General features: G+C 44.0%; 1 protein-coding gene across 7 annotated transcripts in view; it reads left to right on the forward strand.

Annotated features, from left to right (window-relative positions):
- The window catches only part of AGO3 (Argonaute 3), a 285,673-nt gene that overhangs the window by 100,171 nt on the left and 164,800 nt on the right, over positions 1-20,702 (forward strand). The window lies entirely within an intron of this gene.

Here is a 20,702-nt window from a genome sequence, read left to right on the forward strand (position 1 = left end):
GGGGTTTTTTTTTTATTTCCCAGAACGGACGGGACACAGCTCTACTCCAACAATCATAATACTGACACAGTAACGTTCATTAAAATTTCACGTGCAAGCGAAGTATCGGCACAAATATGTACAAGAGCAAATACACCTAACTACGCACACGGACACATACACACATACAAGTCGTGCCACGGTGTTGTTGTGACCCCTCATGCCCACCCTACCATGATCACCGCTCCCGGTTCATCCGGTGATCCCATAAAGAAGGCTCTTACAGCCTCCTATCCAACCCCATTACCCTCATTTGCCCAGCATGGTCCCCGCATATTAGAACTCTAGCCCCGATTCATGTTAAATCCTATATTTCATATTGAGCAATAGCACATGCATCGCAACTCGTAAACTAATAAATGCTTAACTCTTAATAATACAATTTAGATTGAAATTTAACTTACAAATTGAAGGAAGGGAAGGGTACATATCTCTAGTTTTTATGTTAGGCAAATAGATAATAATAATAAATAAATATGCAAAAGGAATGTAAAAAAAAACTGTGCGCAGCAACCGCAAGTAGAAAGCATAAAAGAACGTCAGAGCGACCAGCCTCGCATCTTCCCTTTTGTGCCTTGTTCTTAAGAGGGCTGTCTCTTATGCGCGGCGTAAGCGCTTATGGTTGCCAGCAAGACATAAGGGAGAGCGCCCAGCCTCTCTTAAGCGAAGAAGCCCCTGACTACGTGAGATCTTTTTTCTTTTTCGGTTATACAATAAATAGTTGCTAATAACAAACAAACTCCAATATTTTATCTTAATGTTTTTGGGATCACTTACGGCTTTCCTTGATTTGTTTTAATAAATGCGTTGAAACAGCGATGAAAGCGCTTCCATGGACTGCGGCAACGTTCCTAAAACGAAAGCTGGAGAAATAATTTTACAACAAAAAAAACTCACGCTCTCCTCTGCCGGTTAACCGTTGTTCACTTTCGCCCTGTCACACATTCCACTTGCTATTTCTTCCGAACAGAACAGAACACAACCAAAAGAAATTTACTAAACTAATTACACTAATGACTCTATAACATAAATTAGGAATCAGCGGTTACACTGATGGATATAAAAAAACGACCGTCGTTGCCGCCGTCTTCACATCTGGGCACTCCTCGGCACTTCATATGGGGAAACAAAAATAGGTCTAGACCCAGATCTATATTTCGGGTAGAAATTGGTTGACCGTTTACGTAGCTTTAACAATTTCCGCAGACTTGGACGGCTTTCAATATATCGCGGGTCCGTGACACATAAGTGGCTCGCGCCTGCAAAGCGACTGATGAGCCGATCTTTTACGCCTCTCGCTTTGTGCTGCTCGGCCTAGCGCTGGGAATTTTTGGTACGGAGCTGTAGTTGGGCGAGGAGCATAAGTCCCTTGTCGCGGCCGGAGGCCCTAATAGCGGGGAAATTGTTGTTGCGAGCTTTCGTATTGGGGTTCAGACAGGTACCCAAACGATTGCCCGAAGTTTAGGCCGGTACTAACCGCCAATCTGAAAAATTAATTTCCTACAATAAAAAAAAACACTACCCTACGCCACGAGTGTATGTGGTGTATATTAGCGACGCTGCAATACATACCAATTGAAATTGGCACTTCACACACTTTTACTTTATAAACGCACAATATTTCTTTCTTTTTGCTGTATTCAGCTGTTAAGATCTTTTCCCGGTTTTTTTTATTCCTCTTTTTTTTTTCTTTATACTTGGACTGGACAAAAAAAACACGTCCGTCTTCGCCAACAGTTTTTCTTCCAAGAGACCGAGGCTAGATCTGCACAGTCTGAGACCCCCCAGTACAGCGTTAAACTTGAGAATCCTCCATTTTCGAATTGACGCCGTAATTATTTTACAGGTTTCAACTCAAAAAAAACAGAAAAAAAACCGCTCTCCTTCGTTTCCCTTTTAACTTGAATTTAGGCGGCAAGGTTGAGTAACATAGGGAGACCAATATCCCTTCTTGGTACTTTTCCAAATGTACCCTTTTGTGGATCCCAGTATTTATACCTTTTTTTATACGTTACTCTTTCAAACCACTTCACACTCTTGTGGTACCGCCAAAACCATTCGCTTGCGGTTCCTTTAAAAAGGTTACTAGCAACCGTGCCAACAACTCGAAATGGCCCTCCAACGTTTGGGAAGTCAATGCCTCGGCCCGATAGATAAAATCGTCCACGCCTAATGCCAATTTACCCGAAAATCTAAGTTTCCAATTGAAATTAATTTGGCTAATTCGATCTGGGCGTAAGTGGTGGCAATGTAGCGGAACTATTTCTGGGAATTCCAGGATCCGTCTGCCGGCTAACAGTTGGGGATGGGGTTGGAGTCAAGCCTTGAACAGACCCGGAAGAGGAAAATCTCTCGCAACATGTCTGCTGCGCTGCTTGACTCAGAAATCCAGTCTGTCTGGTAGCTGGTTGTACCATAATCTCAAACCCTGCCTGCAATGCTTGTATCATTACTTCGGTCTGTCTGTATTTTTAATCTTTGTATTAAAATATACTTGGTGGAATGTGTGTCCACAACTAACTTTCAAGGCTTCCGAGTCGTTATGAACTGGGCCTGTGCAAATAAAACAGGTGGCAGCAGTTTTCTTTGCGACCACTATTTCTTCACTCTCTCCTAACGACGTCATTTCTTTCCTACTATAAATACAACGAATTAATATACGTAACAATATAAGTTTAAAAGCAAAAAAAAATGTAATCAAAAATCATATAGTTGTTTTTGGGGAATCTATGCACACGTTTTCTGGTAATCGATGTACATACATGTGGGTGATTAGGTGATGCTAAGAGAAAAACAGAAAAATTGGTAGTTGAACGGACGATTATAGCCTAAAGCCAATTTATCGTATCCAGCGTGGACGTACCAACCCTAGGAAACAACCAACGGTTGCAAACTGTTACTGGGACTGTATCAGTTGCGCGGAGGATTTTAGCTCATAGCCAACTATCCATATCCGGCGGCAACACCTCAAGACCCAACAGTAACAAACGGAAATGCATGCGAAATGTGTATAAGCAACGGAATCAAAGCTATTTTGAAGCTATAATATCTCCAGTACACTTCACAAATGCATGTTTTGAGATGCTTGCTTTGAAAAAAAAGGCAATGTAATTATTATTATTTTTTTTTTTTTAATTACAACTGATCCATCATTCTGAGTACAAGCAATATCGAAGAAAACATAAAAACCAATTAAGAAACCGAATTGTTCATGAGACAGCTACATAAGTCTGATCACATTGACTTTAAGCAATTATGGTCGTGGCCACAGGAAATTCGGGCCCCACGTTGGGCGCCAAATAAGTTTATGTATTTATATGTTCTGTAGTGTTCAACGTAGTGAGCTGGTGGAAGGTAAAGAGCTTCGGCAGGGGGGCACGCGCTTGTTCCGGCTTTGTGTCAGTCGTGAAATGGGATGGGTTAAAGGAAGAAACCGCTGCTCTATCCGCTCGCCTAAATATATAAACCCATTGAGATTCGCGTGCGATGAACAATACGGATAGAAAATGAAAAAAAAAACGAACAAAGGAAAAGACAGAAAATAAAGAGAACTCTCAGCAGACTTTTGTCATGTGGCGCAAGATTTAAACGCGTACATATTTATCCACAACACGACGCATGACCCCCACCAAGTAATTGCTCTAGCAGGAATTCATATTAATGCCCATAGCTTATTTTATTTAATCTAGCAATTGTATCCTGTATCTGATCTAATTTTCAAGGTAAACTCATAATATAACTTAGTAAAGTTGTAGGGTAGAGAATGCGGCTTATCCTAAATATTGGCTATATGACGAATAATGATTAATACTAGATGAGGAATGATGTTCAACGAATGACGATTATAAAGTAATAGGGGTGAATACTAAAGTTAATAGATACGAATATAAGCAAAAAAAAGGAATATAACGGCAGAGAAATTATTGACTAAAAATAAAAAAAAAAATGTCAAGTGCAAACAAAAATATAAAAAGAAAATTTTTTTTTTGTTGGTTAGTGTAAGTTGGTTTTACTTATTCCATGTAGGCAACTGCATGGAATGTACCAATGTTTGAAAGCAACAACACCAGCAACTAAGGCTATGCCAAGCTCTGGCGCTTATGCTTATGCGCATGTCGTTTCGGCTAGCGGGAAGATGGGCACAAAAGGGAACAGCAAAACATAGATTATTATGACTCACAGATTGGAATGCATGTTGGATTGCATACAGTTCTCCCTCGCTGAAAGGCGCCTTTCGCTGCGGTTTTGAAGGGCTATGGGATTAAATGATTGTGTTCCCTGTTGGCTCTGGCCCGGTAATAGCAGGGTGTGATATTAGGTTATGTTTTCTTCTTCTTTTCTTCCCGTTTACATCATAATTTTTTTTCTTTTCTTGAGTTTAGAATACAAAAATATGAAAATTATAGTAAGTTAAATTTATTTAAAAAAATACAGAAATGACCTTAATCTAATCAAAACTAGAACAGCTACATCATGAGTGCTTCTCCCTCGCCGAAGTGAACCGTTGGTCCCTCCTAGTAGTGCTGTGCTGTAGAGAGTAGTCTGTGCCCCCTGTGCAGAGGTTATGTTGGTTATGCAATTGCAGCAATGTGCCGGAGCCCAATGTCCCAATGCTCCCGCAAAAAAACTGCTTCACCTCAAGATTATTTAATGACGAGGCGTTAAGGTCAAGAGCTTCTGCTCTGGCTCAATGGGGGAAAAGGGGAAGAAGCACGAAATGAACGGTACATCACTGCTATAAACCTGATAATCTCTTTGACATACCGTCTGTCCGATTTTCCGTGGGTTTTCTTTCCCGTTTCCCTTTCTTTTTCCTTTGGTCGGAAGCTTCTTAGGTCCAACGCAATGGGGGTGGCGGTGGTGCATATTTGATCATTGATCATATTTGAATATTTGATCATTGGGAAAACTCTTCCCGGCGTTAAACTTTCTTCTTTTGTTTGTTCTTTCTTTTATTTCGGAGCGACAACAAACGGCGGGGTTTTCCTTCGAATTTTTCTTTAATTTTGAATAATGTTTCGGACACGCGGTCGTTCTAGATTTAGGCTGCTAGGCACAAACCGATCCGGATTTCAATTGACGAGAAAAAGAATTTTTCCTGGCTTTCGAGCCATTTAAAAGGGATCGAACGATCTAAACCTAACGTCGAAATGCCTCTCTCGGCCATTGAAAGCTTTCCCTCACAGCTCTTCTGGCGGAGAAGCTTTTATGTGGGACTTAACCTAACGAACTTATGCAGTGATTAGCCAGCATAAGTGGTCCATTCTTATCGCATGCGATATTATTCGTGTGGATCACATTATGGCTTTAGCATATCCACTTACTTTCGCTACAACTACCAGCGCCACTACAAGATCCACAGCCATAACAACATAAATGCCTATCTGCAAGAAAATTTCCCTACACATGCTCAAGCTGCTCCAACAAAAACGCTTAGCCGTCGAAGCTTTAATGGCCTCTATCCTAAATCCTCCTACTCTTCTGGATCGCGTTCTGGGCCCGATTCATCCAGGCTATATATCCGACGTCGTACTACCGGTGGCCTAGAATTTATCTATTAGACCAGCCACAGCGTTATGAAAAGCGACGAAGGGTTCTCCGACGTTTTGCTTTCGAGATCGAATCAATTCCTTGCTCATAAACTTGGAACCAGTCTTTATATTGTTATATCGTTTAGGTTAGGTTCAGGTGGTAGCCTGGGGGATGAATTCCCTATACAGCTCGGCTGAGCGCTTCTTCGATCGATGTGGCCATATCTATTTTGAGACCCTACAGGAAACGGTTTGCTGCCATCTCCTATTGGCATTTTGCTCGAACAATTCGTGCGTGAGGAGCCTGCACGAGGCCAGAGGTATCGCTACCTGCTTCCTCTCCGATAGGAGAGGAATCGTAGTACCCCGCCTGGCCAGTTCGTCGGCGGCGTCGTTCCTTTCGATGTCCCTGTGGCCTGCGACCCATATAAAGAAGAGATCTAACTGCTCCGCGATCTCGTGCAGAGACCTGCGGCAGTCACTTACAGTCGCTGAGTTCGGCGATATTGAGCCTAAAGCTTTAATAGCTGCTTGGCTGTCCGAGAAAACGCATACTAAGCTATTAAGCGTTTTTAATAACTGTTGCAATTTGAGTTAATGAAAGTCGAGAGGCTGTTTATAATTCACTATTTATTTGCATATGTAAACCAACTTATCGCGTATGTACATATGGGGATGATTGGGGCGAACGATTGATGCGAGGATGTTAATCTAATAGCTGCGACGATTAGCTCAAGTCTGCCCATGCAAGGGCTGACGGGCCAAATTGCCGGGCCCTATGCAGCCAGCTTAGACGCGAGCGAGAGCGAGAGCGTTAGAGCTGCTCGGGGACGCTGTTAAGCCGAGTACGAGAGATTGTGACATAAGGAGACGAAAGAATTCCGCTGCATGCGCATATGCGGTAGCAAATGATCTTTGCAGTGGGGGCATTGGAAACGACAACACCAAAATGCATTTCCTTTGGGCCGCACCACTGGCAATAGTTTAAAATATTTAAGCTGCTTGACCCGACATACTCCCCCCGTTGTAAGCCCGACTTTCAACAGTATCTTTAAGGGGCAGTAGGCACAGCTTGTTGACGGCGCGCTTGGTGATTCCAGATGACGTCTTCAGCACAGCAACTCGGGGAACGCCATCTCGTCCAGGCAAAAGCTCGACCACTCTCGCCAGTGGCCACTTCATGGGAGGAAGATTCTCATCCTTGACAAGAACCAAATCTGCGACAGCTAAACTAGGCTTCGCAGTGCGCCACTTTGAGCGCTGCTGCAGTGACGTTATGTACTCCTTCTTCCACCGGGACCAAAAGAGCTGCTGCACGTACGAAACGCGCTGCCAGCCGTCCAGGCGATCGAAGTTTTGCTGCGTGAGGTCAGGCTCACGAAGCAGGAGGGCCACCATTCAAGAAATTCGCTGGAGTTAGAACATCTAGATCGGCAGGGTTCTCTGAAATTGAAACTAAAGGTCTTGAATTAATCACTGCCGTGATGTGGCACAACAGCGTCCGCAGCTCGTCAAATCCAAGAACCGAGTTGCCTATCGCACGGTAGAAGTGGTACTTGGCCGTCTTCACTGCAGCCTCCCATAGACCACCAAAATGAGGGGAGCGCGGAGGAATGAAATGCCAGTCTATAGCCTCGACCAAGCAAAAATCCAGCAGCGCCTTATGATGGTCATCGCTGGTTGCGTTGTCTGACCAAATTTGCCGCGGCGTTCGTCTGGTACATATGAAGCACTTTAGTCCATGTAGAAAAGCAACTGTGGATAAGTCCTTTATAAGCTTCAGATGAACAGCCTTGGTAACGAAACAAATGAAGACGCAGACGTAGCACTTGATGGGAGCCTTGTTGCGTGCCTCCGGTTTGTAGAAAAACGGCCCACTGAAGTCCACGCCTGTGATCTCAAAGGCATGAGAACCATCGAGCCGCTCCTTTGGAAGATCCGCCATAATATGCTCCAATACCCTGGGCTTCAGTCGAAAGCATCTTACGCACTTGTTTACTGCCTTGTTTACCGTCTTCCTCCCAATATTGGGATCGAATTAGTCCAAGCAAAGCTCGAGGACCAGCGTGCAGATTCCGCTCATGAAAATGGGAGATTATTGCAAGAGTAAGTGGATGGCTGCTGGGCAAGATGATTGGATGACGGCCATCAAAATTCAACGAAGAGTTTTTCAGTCGACCATCTACCCTGAGAAGTCCGAACTGATCCATGAATGGCGATAACGATGCGATTGAGCTCGATGAGGAGACTGCTCCCCTTGCCCGCAGTGACTTCATGTCCTCCCATAGCTGAGTACGCTGGACTTGTCGTAGCAATACCTGGGTTCCATGTTCAATGTCTGAGACAGTGAGTCCGGGGCGCCGAATTCGGTTGCAAAACTTGTGAATGTATCCGAAAACGCGTTGCAAAGAAGCAAATGAATTCGCATACTTGGAATCAGCAATAATATCCATGTAACCAGAAGAGCCTTTCGACGAAGTTCAAGGGTTGGCTTATCAGGTAGCACAGTGGGTGGCCAGTCATCTGAGGAGCTGCAAAGAAATGGAGGACCATGAGCCCAAAGAGGTGACTCATTCAGCTCAGTCGGATGAGCCCCTCGAGACAGAATGTCGGCTGGGTTTAAAGCTGTGGGAACATAGCGCCATTCCATTTTTGCGGTCATTTCCTGAATCGTTGACACTCTATTTACAACAAAAATATTAAATCTTGACGGCTCGTCCCGAATCCAAGAGAGCGCAACGGCAGAATCACACCAACAGTAACACCTTCCCTTGAAGACATTCATTCCAGCTATCTCAGATATGAGCCTAGCCAGCAATTCCGCTCCACAAAGCTCCAACTTTGGTACTGTAAGTGTCTTCAAAGGAGCCACACGCGATTTGGCACACAGTAAGTGACTGCTGGAATGCTGACCCTTGGACACGACATAAATGCATGCACCATTAGCCTCGATGCTGGCATCGCAAAATCCGTGAATTTCCAGCGTAGAGTCTGGAAGGAGTACAAGCCGAGGAAATTCAAGTCGACGAATCTGACCAAAACTGGTGCATATTTCCTGCCACTCGTTGTTGTTCAGTGCGACAGGACGGCTATCATCCCACGGCCATTTCTCTTGGCACAAACGCTGGAGAAAGATTTTGGATTTAGTAATTACGTGACCAGCTAGTCCGAGAGGATCGTAGAATCCCGCTATGGATGACAAAACAGAGCGCCTGCAGGAATTCAAAGAAGATTGAAGGGCCGACAACGAAAATAATAGTAGATCAGAAACCGGATCCCACGCAAGTCCTAAAGTTTTAGTCACATGGCTGCCGTCGTCGAACTTCAAAAATGTTTCCTTGTCCTGTTCCGGAACTCCATCCAGCACAGCAGGGACGTTCGAACACCATTTCCTCAATCTGAACTGACCTCTAGACAAAATTCCAGTAGTTTGCTCCCGAATTCGGATAGCCTCTTCCTGAGAGCTGGCTCCAAATATCAAGTCATCCACGTAGAAGTCATGACGAAGGATTTCAGCTCCCACTGGAAACGGCATCTGATCGTCCATTGCCAACTGATGCATCGCTCGCACAGATAGGATAGGATAGGAGGCAGGCTTCGTCCCATAAGTAACGGTGCCCAATTGAAACACACGCAAGTCTTCTTCCCTGGAGTTTCTCCACAGAATACACTGCAAGTTGCTATCCTCGGTCACAACGATACATCTTACAGATATCTCCCGTAATCGCAACGGCGTATGACCGAAATCGAGCAAGAATATGAAAAAGTTTGGGTTGGATTACGGGACCAGCCATTAAAACATCGTTCAAGGAATATCCAGATGAGGTTGAAGCGGATCCATCAAAAACGACGCGAAGCTTGGTCGTAGAACTATCTTCCTTCATGACGCAATGGTGAGTCAAAAAATCGGCAGTTGCTGATTGACTGGGTAGGAACCTGAGACATATGGCCTAAATCAATGTACTCCTTTATAAATGCTGCATACTGAGATTTAACATCAGGGCGACGATCTAACTTTCTCCCAAGGGTCAGGAATCTACGAAGCGCTTGATTGTAAAATTCTCCAAGGAGATCCAAATTATATTTTGCTGGCAGCCGAACACAATAATCGCCTTTATGTAGTCGACGGAAATGCAGCACAAAGTGTGCTTCACAATCGAGCTCTTCTTTGGTAGACTTTTTTATTGGTTCGATGCAATTTTCTACCTCCCAAAACCTCCGAAGAAGCACCTCAAGCCGATCCTCTGGACTATTATCCTCAGCAGCTACGGCCCGAGCGCGAGAGACCATCAACGAGAAACCTTTTAAACGCGAACAACCTCCAGACACGACCCATCCCAAGCGCGTTTTCTGAATTGTGGGCAATCCTGGCAGTAGCTTGACCTGACAAACACACAGGAGTTCGAAAAACAGACTTGCGCCAATTAGCAGATCGACGCGCTGCGGCTTATAAAACTCCGGATCAGCTAGTGGTATGTTAGATGGAATGTTCCAGTTTTGAGTGTCAATTCCAAAGCGTGGCTGTCGATCGGTTATGCTAGAGGCTACAATGGCAGTGATGAGAGTTGAGTAATCCGATGAGCGAGAGTGCAGGCTAACGTTGACCGAAAATCTATCCGTGACGAAGCTAGTGTCGCCTATTCCCGAGACTGCAGTGGATGATTTCATTTTTCGAAGCTGAAGCTGATTCGCGAAACGAGAAGTTATTAGATGCAACTGGGAGCCGGAATCTAGCAACGCTCGGCAGGGAACTAAAACTCCGGAACGATTTTCGACTACGACCGTGGCCGTGGCAAGTAGAACAACACCATTCCTGAGATCTTGGACAATAAGGGCAGACGAGGTAGCCGCTGAAGTAGAGGGCTCAGTGGTATGCTCAGACGGCGTAGACTCAGACAGCGCAGACTGAGATGGAGTATACGGCGCTGATTTCCCTTGGACTGCGGTATCTTCAGGGCTACCAAAATGAAGGAGGGTATGGTGTCTACCCCCGCAGGTACGACAGTTGCTCGAGGTGCACTGAAGTAATCGGTGCCCTGTTCTGAGACAATTTATACACAACGAAAGCCGCTTGGCTTCTTTATGGCGATTTGTGGGGGACAGCGCTTTAAACTTCTGGCAGTGCTGGACCTCGTGAGCACCATCGTTGCACAGCGCGCAGCGTGCTACGGGTTGGTTCGTTGTAACCAATGTGGACCTAGAATTATTATGCTTTCTACTTCTGCCCACCTGATTGCTCAACGCATAGCTTGCCATAGAAAAGTCCATCGTCTCCAATGATCTGCATCGCTGCTCCAAGAACGAGGCCATAGATTCCCACAACGGAATTAAGTTTGCGAATGCGGGGTCGTTCTTCCCACTTCTCTTGGCTCGCTGGATCCAGTTTCCGGTGAAGTTCCTGCACGACGATGCATCCTGCGATCTGCTCAGTGGTGCCCAAACCCTGGAGCGCGCGCATTTGTGAATTTAACTTGTCTGAAAGCCCCCGAAGCATAACCACTGATCCAGGTTCCACAGCCTGGAGCGCCAAGATCTCATTGATGTGTGCCTGAAAGACCAATCGCCGATTATTGAATCTGTTTTCCAACAAATCTAATGCCACAGCATAATTGCCATCTGAGATTTCCAGCGACCGAACAATCTCCAATGCCGAATCCCGCAGACAGGAACGCAAATGCTGGAGCTTTTCTATGTTTGTTAAGTCCGGATGGTTGTCGATGATGGTGGCAAACATTGAATAAAAGTCCATCCAGTTCGCATACCCGCCGCTAAACGTCGGCAATTGTATAGGAGACAGGGATGGTACTTGTCTACGGTGAGGTAGAACTTGCAAGCCGGCAAACTCAACCGTAGTGTTTCCTCCAGCCAAGGTAGAATGAAACGGCATGCGGCCGCTACTCTTAGCCATTTCAGGCTGTTGGCTGTTTATAATTCACAATTTATTTGCATATGTAAACCAAAGTATCGCGTATGTACAAGTTAACACAATCGATTGAAAAAATATATAAAAACAAGATCAGCCGTTATACAGGGGATGTTGCCCAGCGACACCGGAGTTTTGGGTACGCAACAATGTTGCAGAACGAGGAGTGAGCGTCGGTAGTGCTGGGAACTTACTTGTAAGCAGGATAGTAGTTCGGGGGGAGAAATCTACCGCGTCGGCCGTCGCCACGCCTATCTCAATCCGAATAAAATAAAATAAAAATTGAAAGAAATAAAATTAAAATTGGCGCCCAACGTGGGGCAAAACCTGAACCAGCGGCAAAAATAAAAAACCAATACACGCAATTGAACATAAAAAAAAAAAACAGATCCAGCAGCATCTGGAAGACAAAGAAGACACCATACTACCATACACCATAAATTGTACACCATACACCATAAACCGTACACCATACACCACCATACACCTACCAACAAGAACACATCAAGAAGCAGCTATACTAACATAGTTTATGACAAAGAACATGTGAGTAGAGTGTTCATTAAAAAAAAAAAAACTCAAAACCCCACCTAAAACACAATTTAGTCTTGCAAGTTGATTGATAGTGAAATAAATAAAAACAGGTGCATTTTTTGTTTAGGTTATGAGTGATAAGGAAGTACAAGATTTGGTAAAAGAATTTCAGAAACTAAAAGGAACAAATTATCAGGAAGACGTAATAGAGAACATAAATTTAGAAATGAATATATCAAACGAGCAGCTCAGACTCATGATAGAGGCCGCGGTTTCAAGCGCACTAGCCGTACAGGAACAGAGCTTCACTTCAAAACTACAGGGTATTCAGGAGAGCTTAAATAGTGTACAAATTAACGTTCCTCAAGTGGTGGCGTACAAGGATGCAGAGATAAGAACAGACGTTGTCTGTAATGAGACTCTTGATATTATGAAATCCCAAAGTCGGGCAGACTTTGAGGGAAAGAATGAAACCTATGTCTCATGGAGGAAGGCTGCGCATACCGCATACAAAGTTTATGAGAAATTTGACGGTAGCTCAAAACATTATCAAGCTTTAGGAATACTGAGAAACAAAGTTAAGAACTCAGCTGATATGGTACTCTCTTCTTTCGACACTCCCCTTAATTTTAAAGCCATTATAGATCGACTAGACTTTACGTACGCAGACAAACGACCAATATACTTAATTGAACAAGAGATGTCAACGCTCCGGCAGGGAAATTTGACATTATTACAGTACTATGACGAAGTAGAAAAGAAACTGACCCTCCTTATAAACAAAACAATTATGACTAACGAAACCACTGTAGCTTCTTCATTGAATGAGAAATACAGAGCAGACGCTCTACGAGTGTTCATCTCAGGAACCAAGAAGACTTTAAGTGATGTTCTATTCTCGGCAAGACCAAAAGATCTACCCTCTGCTTTGGCATTGGCTCAAGAAGTTGAGGCTAATCATGATCGATATATGTTCGCTTCAAATAACGCCCGTAGCATAGAAGAAAAAGCTCAGAGAACTGAACAAAGACAGCATGGCAGAGAACATTTAATGACGGACACAAGGCAAAGACAACTAGGGAAACTCCCACAGTATAGGAAACAAGAATTTTTACCAAAATCAGAACAGGTCCAACCAATGGACGTGGACACATCCTCACGTTTTAGGCAGACTACTCAGTATCAACAAAATAGCGCGCCTCAGAGACAAAACCAGTGGCAAAGTCAGCAACAAAACAACCAATCGGACTACAACAACCAGGGACAAACAAACAAGCGACCGAACAATAGTAGCGCACGTTTTACGGGACCGAAACAACAAAGAATTAACCACGTAGAAGCAGAAGATACCCTACTCGATCAGGAAGAACAGGATTACCAAACTATAGCAAACGCCGAAGTTGATGGCTTAGAAAACGACCTTTCAGATTATGACCAGATTAATTTTTTAGACATAGCTCCTTGCTTCCGTTCATAGAAAGGACAGTAGCAGGGAGAACAATCAAATTACTCATAGATACAGGAGCTTCCAAAAACTACATAAAACCATTAAAAGAACTAAAACATATTACCCTAGTAAATAAACCCTTCCGAGTGAAGTCAATCCATGGCTATAGTGGCAGAGACAAAAAATGTATAATGCACCTTTTGAATACCAACTCAACATTTTTTTTACTACCAAACCTCACGACATTTGACGGTATAATTGGACTTGACCTATTAAAACAGAGTGACGTTCTACTGGACTTAAAGAATAAGAAATTAATAACAAACTTCGGTTCCGAAGCAATCCAATTTTTAAAATGTGCAAACATAAATTTCACAAATGTCGAGGAAATACAGGTCCCTGAGACTATATCCCAAAAGTTTCAGCTGATGTTAGGAAACCGAACAGGGGTTTTCGCAGACCCAAATGAAGCACTCCCATATAATACAAATATCATTGGCACTATCCGAACAGAAAATGAAGATCCCATATATTCAAAATTGTACCCATATCCAATGGGCGTTTCAGAATTCGTAAATGCAGAAACCCAAGACTTGTTGAAAGGTGGTATAATACGACCGTCTCGGTCACCATACAACAACCCCGTTTGGGTTGTAGACAAAAAAGCTACCGATGAACAGGGAAATAAAAAAAAACGTTTGGTCATAGATTTCAGAAAACTAAATTTAAAAACAACAGATGACAAATATCCCATTCCGAATATAGTTTCTATATTATCCAACTTGGGTACAGCTAAATACTTTACAACCCTAGATCTTAAATCTGGATTCCATCAGATTTTACTTGCAGAAAAAGATAGAGAAAAAACAGCTTTCTCCGTAGCAAATGGGAAGTATGAGTTCTGTAGACTCCCCTTTGGCTTGAAAAATGCACCTAGTATTTTTCAGAGGGCCATTGACGACGTGCTCAGAGAGCAAATTGGGAAAACTTGCTATGTTTATGTCGATGATGTAATCATTTTTTCCGAAAACATGGAAAGCCATGTCAAGCATATCGCATGGGCCTTAGACAAACTGTACGATGCCAATATGAGAGTTTCGCGCGAAAAATCGCACTCTTTCAAGGAGAATGTCGAATACTTAGGATTTGTCGTCTCAAGTAATGGTATAAAAACATGCCCCAATAAAGTGGAAGCGATTCGTAACTACGAACAACCAACCACTTTGTTCAACGTCAGATCATTCCTTGGACTTGCAAGTTACTATAGATGTTTTATTAAAGACTTTGCATCCATAGCTAAACCCATAAGTGACATCCTTAAGGGCGAAAATGGCAAGGTAAGCGCCGGACAGTCAAAGAAAATACCAGTCAAATTAGACGAAAGTCAGTGCGCGGCATTCAATAAACTAAAAGAGATTCTGGCATCCGAAAGCGTAATGTTACTCTATCCTGACTATAAGAAAGCATTTGACCTAACAACAGATGCTTCGTCCTTCGGTCTGGGAGCCGTCTTATCACAAGACGGGAAGCCAATTACCATGATATCAAGGACACTAAATGATAGGGAACTTAACTTTGCAACAAACGAAAGAGAGCTGCTCGCTATAGTTTGGGCTTTGAAAAACCTCAGAAACTATCTATACGGAGTAAAAAATTTAAATATTTTTACAGACCATCAGCCTCTAACGTTTGCAGTTTCTGATCGCAAGCCAAACGCAAAAATAAGACGTTGGAAAGCTCTCATAGACGAGTACAATGCAAATATCTTCTACAAGCCAGGAAAAGAAAACTTCGTCGCTGACGCACTATCACGACACAACATCCATACCTTAGAAGATGATGCACAGTCAGACAGGGCCACAATACACAGCGAAATATTACTTACATACACTATAGAATCAACACACAAACCAATCAACTGTTTTCGAAACCAAATTATAATAGAGGAACATGAAGTAGCTTCAAATCGCACAACCATTTTGTTCGGTGAAAAGATCCGACATACAATATATTTCTCAAGTAGGGACTCGTTAATTAAAAAAATAAGTGACGCTGTCAAAAAAGATGTCGTAAATGCAATCCACTGCGAATTACCCATATTAGCATTCATTCAACATAAATTAATAGAAAAATTTCCAACAACAATATTCCGATACACAAAACATATAGTAAATGACATTTTGGACAAGAACGAACAAAAAGAAATAGTTATTACAGAACACAATAGAGCCCATAGGGCGGACTATTTTTTCCCGAAAATGACCAAATTAGCAGTCGAGGTTGTTGCAAATTGCAAAATTTGACACCCACAAAAACAAATACTTGGGGAAACACCCATACCCTCGTATGTGGGCGAAATGCTACATATCGACGTATATTCAACCGATAAAAAATATTTCCTCACATGCATAGACAAGCTTTCAAAATTTGCAGTTGTCCAACCCATCGCTTCAAGAACAATAGTTGACATACAATCAGCAATTTTACAACTTATCAATTTTTACCGGAACACCAAGACGATCTATTGCGATAACGAACCTTCCATAAAGTCCGAGACAATAAAATCATTATTAAGTAACCAATATAACATTCAAATTATAAATGCTCCACCACTTCATAGTACTTCCAATGGACAAGTCGAAAGATTCCATAGCACCCTTAATGACATTGCGAGATGTTTAACAGCCCAAAGGAAGCTTACAAATACTGTGGAAACGATACTTCAAGCAACTATTGAATACAATAACACAGTTCACTCCGTAACGAAGAAACGTCCGGTCGATGTAATTCACTCGTCCTCCCCTGAACTTGAGGTGGAAATCAGGAATAGAGTTCATAAAGCACAACAACTCCAAATGAAAAAACTGAATGAAGTAAGACATGATAGACAGTTTCAAGTAGGTGACACAGTCCTTGTAAAAGCAAACAAACGATTAGGAAACAAACTGACACCTTTGTACACCGAAAATAAAATCGAGGCAGACTTGGGGACAACGGTCCTAATAAAAGGAAGGGTGGTCCACAAGGACAATTTAAGATAGACATCAGTTCATAATGAGTTCATATTCCTCTTCACTATTCAATATACAACAATAATAGAGGATACAGAAGAGTTAAGAAACCAATTCCTACAATCGCAAATGAGACATTACTTTCAAGAAACAGAATAATTATTTCAGAATTAAAAGCATTAATGTTATGCAAAGATAGGAATTGTTAACCCTTCCTTATTAGACTCTCACGATTTGAGACGAATAATTACTGAACACTCTACGAATTTAACTATTACTGATTTAATAGTGGAAGCTAAAATCAAAGTTTTATTTAATAATGAATTCTTTCCTAAACCTTACCTAGTTTGCAAAAAAAAAATAAAAATATTCTGTAAGATTAATCTGTAATCACCCTGTTGAGCACAACAGCATCACAATTAACTTCACCGAAGACGAAAAATTGCCGACGGTGGTAACCATGTTACAGCTATCGGAAACTGCGCTACCACTCTTACAACAACATTCTATAAAAAACTTCCCTACACAACTTGTGCGCAGCAACTACACTCCGGTGTCATCGCGCACTGTCCAACTCGGCCCAGCCAACTCGAACCTGTAACACGCATCGATGATGGCATAATCATCATAAACGACATAGTGGATACAATCGATAAACAGAACTACGCGAGGAAGTCTCCAGGATCAACAGTATCCACATTCCTCGACATAACAAACCATGAAGACGTACCGAGCTTGCCGTACTTATAAAGGTTAAGTATGGAAACTTACGACACATCGACCAACTGGAATCAGGACTCGTAAGAAGACCGATAATATCTGGATTGGCTCCGAGAAACAGACGCCAACGTGACCTCCAAGTGCTAATTGACGGCTTAAAGGAATCCGAGGACGTCTTCCACTTAAGTGAAGGAGGAGTTAACACAATCGATTGAAAAAATATATAAAAACAAGATCAGCCGTTATACAGGGGATGTTGCCCAGCGACACCGGAGTTTTGGGTACGCAACAATGTTGCAGAACGAGGAGTGAGCGTCGGTAGTGCTGGGAACTTACTTGTAAGCAGGATAGTAGTTCGGGGGGAGAAATCAACCGCGTCGGCCGTCGCCACGCCTATCTCAATCCGAATAAAATAAAATAAAAATTGAAAGAAATAAAATTAAAATTTACATATGGGGATGATTGGGGCGACCGATTGATGCGAGGATGTTAATCTAATAGCTGCGACGATTAGCTCAAGACTGCCCATGCAAGGGCTGACGGGCCAAATTGCCGGGCCCTATGCAGCCAGCTTAGACGCGAGAGAGAGCGTATGATAGCCCGAGAGCGTTAGAGCTGCTCGGGGACGCTGTTAAGCCGAGTACGAGAGATTGCGACATAAGGAGACGAAAGAATTCCGCTGCATGCGCAACACCAAAATGCATTTCCTTTGAGCCGCACCACTGGCAATAATTTAAAATATTTAAGCTGCTTGACCCGACAAAGTGCATGTCTAGAAGTAGTTTGGAGACGATAAAAATGGCCTCCTTGATGGCTACAACCTCCGCTTGGAACACACTGCAGTGGTCCGGGAGCTTGAAGCAATGACTGATGTTCAGCTCGCTGCAGTAGATTCCGCCTCCCACGTGGCCGTCTAACTTTGAGCCATCAGTGTAGAAGTGAACCGCATTTGCGGGTCCTGATTCGCCCATCTCCCAGTCCTCCCTAGGTGGGATTGATACCTGGAAAGGCGTCGAGAGGTGATGACTAGGGATACAATAATCTTTCCCCTCAGGTAATTGCTGGAGTCTCGCAGGAACCCCGAGTGCCCAACCGCGGACGCTTTCCACAGTCTGGCTTCTCTCATTCTGAGGGCGTAAAGTGTTGGCACCTTCTTTCCCATGAGATCCACAGGGAGGAGGTCCAGCACAGTATCCACGGCTTCCCCTGGAGTAGTGCGTAGCCCGCCAGTTATGCATAGCTCTGCCATGCGTTGAACTCTGCTGAGTTTATTGAGGCATGTCCTTCTGTCTAAGGCTGGCCACCATACCACCATAGAGCTTGATTGGTCGTATGATGGCGGTGTAGAGCCACCGAACTATATAGGGGGTCTTTCCCCATTTTTTTCCGTTGGCTTTCCTGCAAGTATAGAGGCCCACTGTGGCCTTCTTCACTCTATCCTCTATACTCAATTTCCAGTCGAGCTTTCTATCAAGGATTAGGCCAAGATACTTGGCGTTGTTGCTGAAGCGCTTCCCCACATAGTTTTGGGGGAATCATTGCCGGAACTTTGTACTTCCTAGTGAAGGGCACCAGTTCCGTTTTAGACGGGTTGACGCTTAGACCGCATTTGTCTGCCCATTTTGACATTATCATGAGTGTGTTTGTTAGGCACACTTGTTGGCAACATCGTCCGCATACGCCACCACGCGGCAGCCACCCCCCCTCTATCTCCCGCAGCAGTTCGTTCACTGCCACGTTCCATATGAGGGGCGAGAGGACTCCGCCCTGCGGGGTGCCTCTGCTGACAAATCTGGTGGACGTTGAAGTCCTCAGTGACTTCCCAGGTCCGTCAGTGCACCCGTGATGGCGGTCGGGACGATGTTATTAAAGGCGCCTTCCATGTCGAGGAAGGCTACTAGGGTGTACTCCTTACAGTTGAGGGGCGCTTCTTTGATCAATGTGATCGTGTGTAGGGCCGCTTCGGGTCATCTTCCTTTCCGATAAGCATGCTGGGAGTCTGAGATCAGACTGGACGGAAAAGACGCTGTGAGATGCATCCCAAAAAGCCGTTCCATCGTCTTCAAAAAAAAAGACGATAGACTTATGGGTCTGAAATCTTTAGAGGCAGTGTGGGAGGGCATGCCTGCCTTGGGAATGAAGACGACTTTGGTATGAAGCCAGGTTTCCGGGATATATCCATTGGAGAAGATTCCTTCGTATATCCCTTTGAGCCAGTTAGTGGCTTTTTGTCCAGCGTGAATCAGTTGGGCAGGGATAATGCCATCTGGTCACGCACACTTGTATGGCTGGGAGAAGTCCGGGAAAGTGGGTGTTTAGGAGAAGATTTAGCGACTCATTGCTGGACGTTGTCCACGATTGGTCGGCATTCTTTATGTAGCTCAGAGTGGGTGTAGTCTTCGAGAGAACTTTGCGCAAGCGCGAGGCTTCCGAGTTCTTCTCAATGTCGCTACAGAACTTACGCCATGAGGCGCGTTTGGCTTTCCTCAGTTCTTTATTATAAGTTGACAGATTGCCCTTGCATTCGGCCCAGTTCCGCTCAACGTTCGTAGCCTTGGCTATGTTAAAGTGACTCCGGGAGGCCTTCCGGAGTTCTCCCAGTTTAGGAGTCCACCATTCAGGTTTCTTCCGGCATCTGCTCTTGCCAGAGGGGCAGGATTTATCGAGCGCCTCATTGCAGGCGTTGGTAAATAGTTTAACAAGATGAGTCGTGGCTTCCCCAGAAATTTCCTCCTCAGGTGGAGTCTCAGGGAGAGCACGACAGAGATGGTCTGAGTACCGAATAAAGTTTGTCCGCCTGAGGTTCCGGAATTGAAAAAGAGCTCTTCCAGGACCCTCCAGGATACGATATTCCCATGTATCTCATGAGAGGCAAGTGTGAGGTCCAGGACCTCCTTGCGGTTTTTAATAATGAAGGCGGGATCACTCCCCCTATTTAATAGGACCATCTGAGTGGTCAGTAAATAGTTGAAGAGGTACTCACCCCTTTCGTTAGTGTCAGTGCTTCCCCACTGGCAGTGGTGTGCATTGGCGTCGCACCCCACAATTAGGCCGATGTCCTTGGCCTCGTAGTCTGTGATTAGCGCCCTGAGCGCCTGTGGAGGGGGGTCTGGTTGGCTGTGACCAATGTACGTGGAGCAGATTCTGGACTCTCTAACGTCCAGAAGGAATCGTTTCCGACTCCATAAAGTATATATATTCTTGATAAGCATCAAAAGCCGAGTCGATTGAGCCATGTCTGTCTGTCCGTCTGTCCGTCCGTCCGTCCGTCCGTCCCCTTCAGCGCCTAATGCTCAAAGACTATAAGAGCTAGAGCAACGATGTTTTGGATCCAGACTTCTGTGATATGTCACTACTACAAAAATATTTCAAAACTTTGCCCCGCCCACTTCCGCCCCCACAAAGGGCGAAAATCTGTGGCAATTTCGACGATACGAGAAAACCAAAAACGCAGAATCGTAGAGAATGACCATATCTTTCAGACTGCAGAATCTGAA

This window comes from Drosophila pseudoobscura, chromosome 4 (genome assembly GCF_009870125.1).
Source record: "Drosophila pseudoobscura strain MV-25-SWS-2005 chromosome 4, UCI_Dpse_MV25, whole genome shotgun sequence".
Lineage (NCBI taxonomy): Eukaryota > Metazoa > Arthropoda > Insecta > Diptera > Drosophilidae > Drosophila > Drosophila pseudoobscura.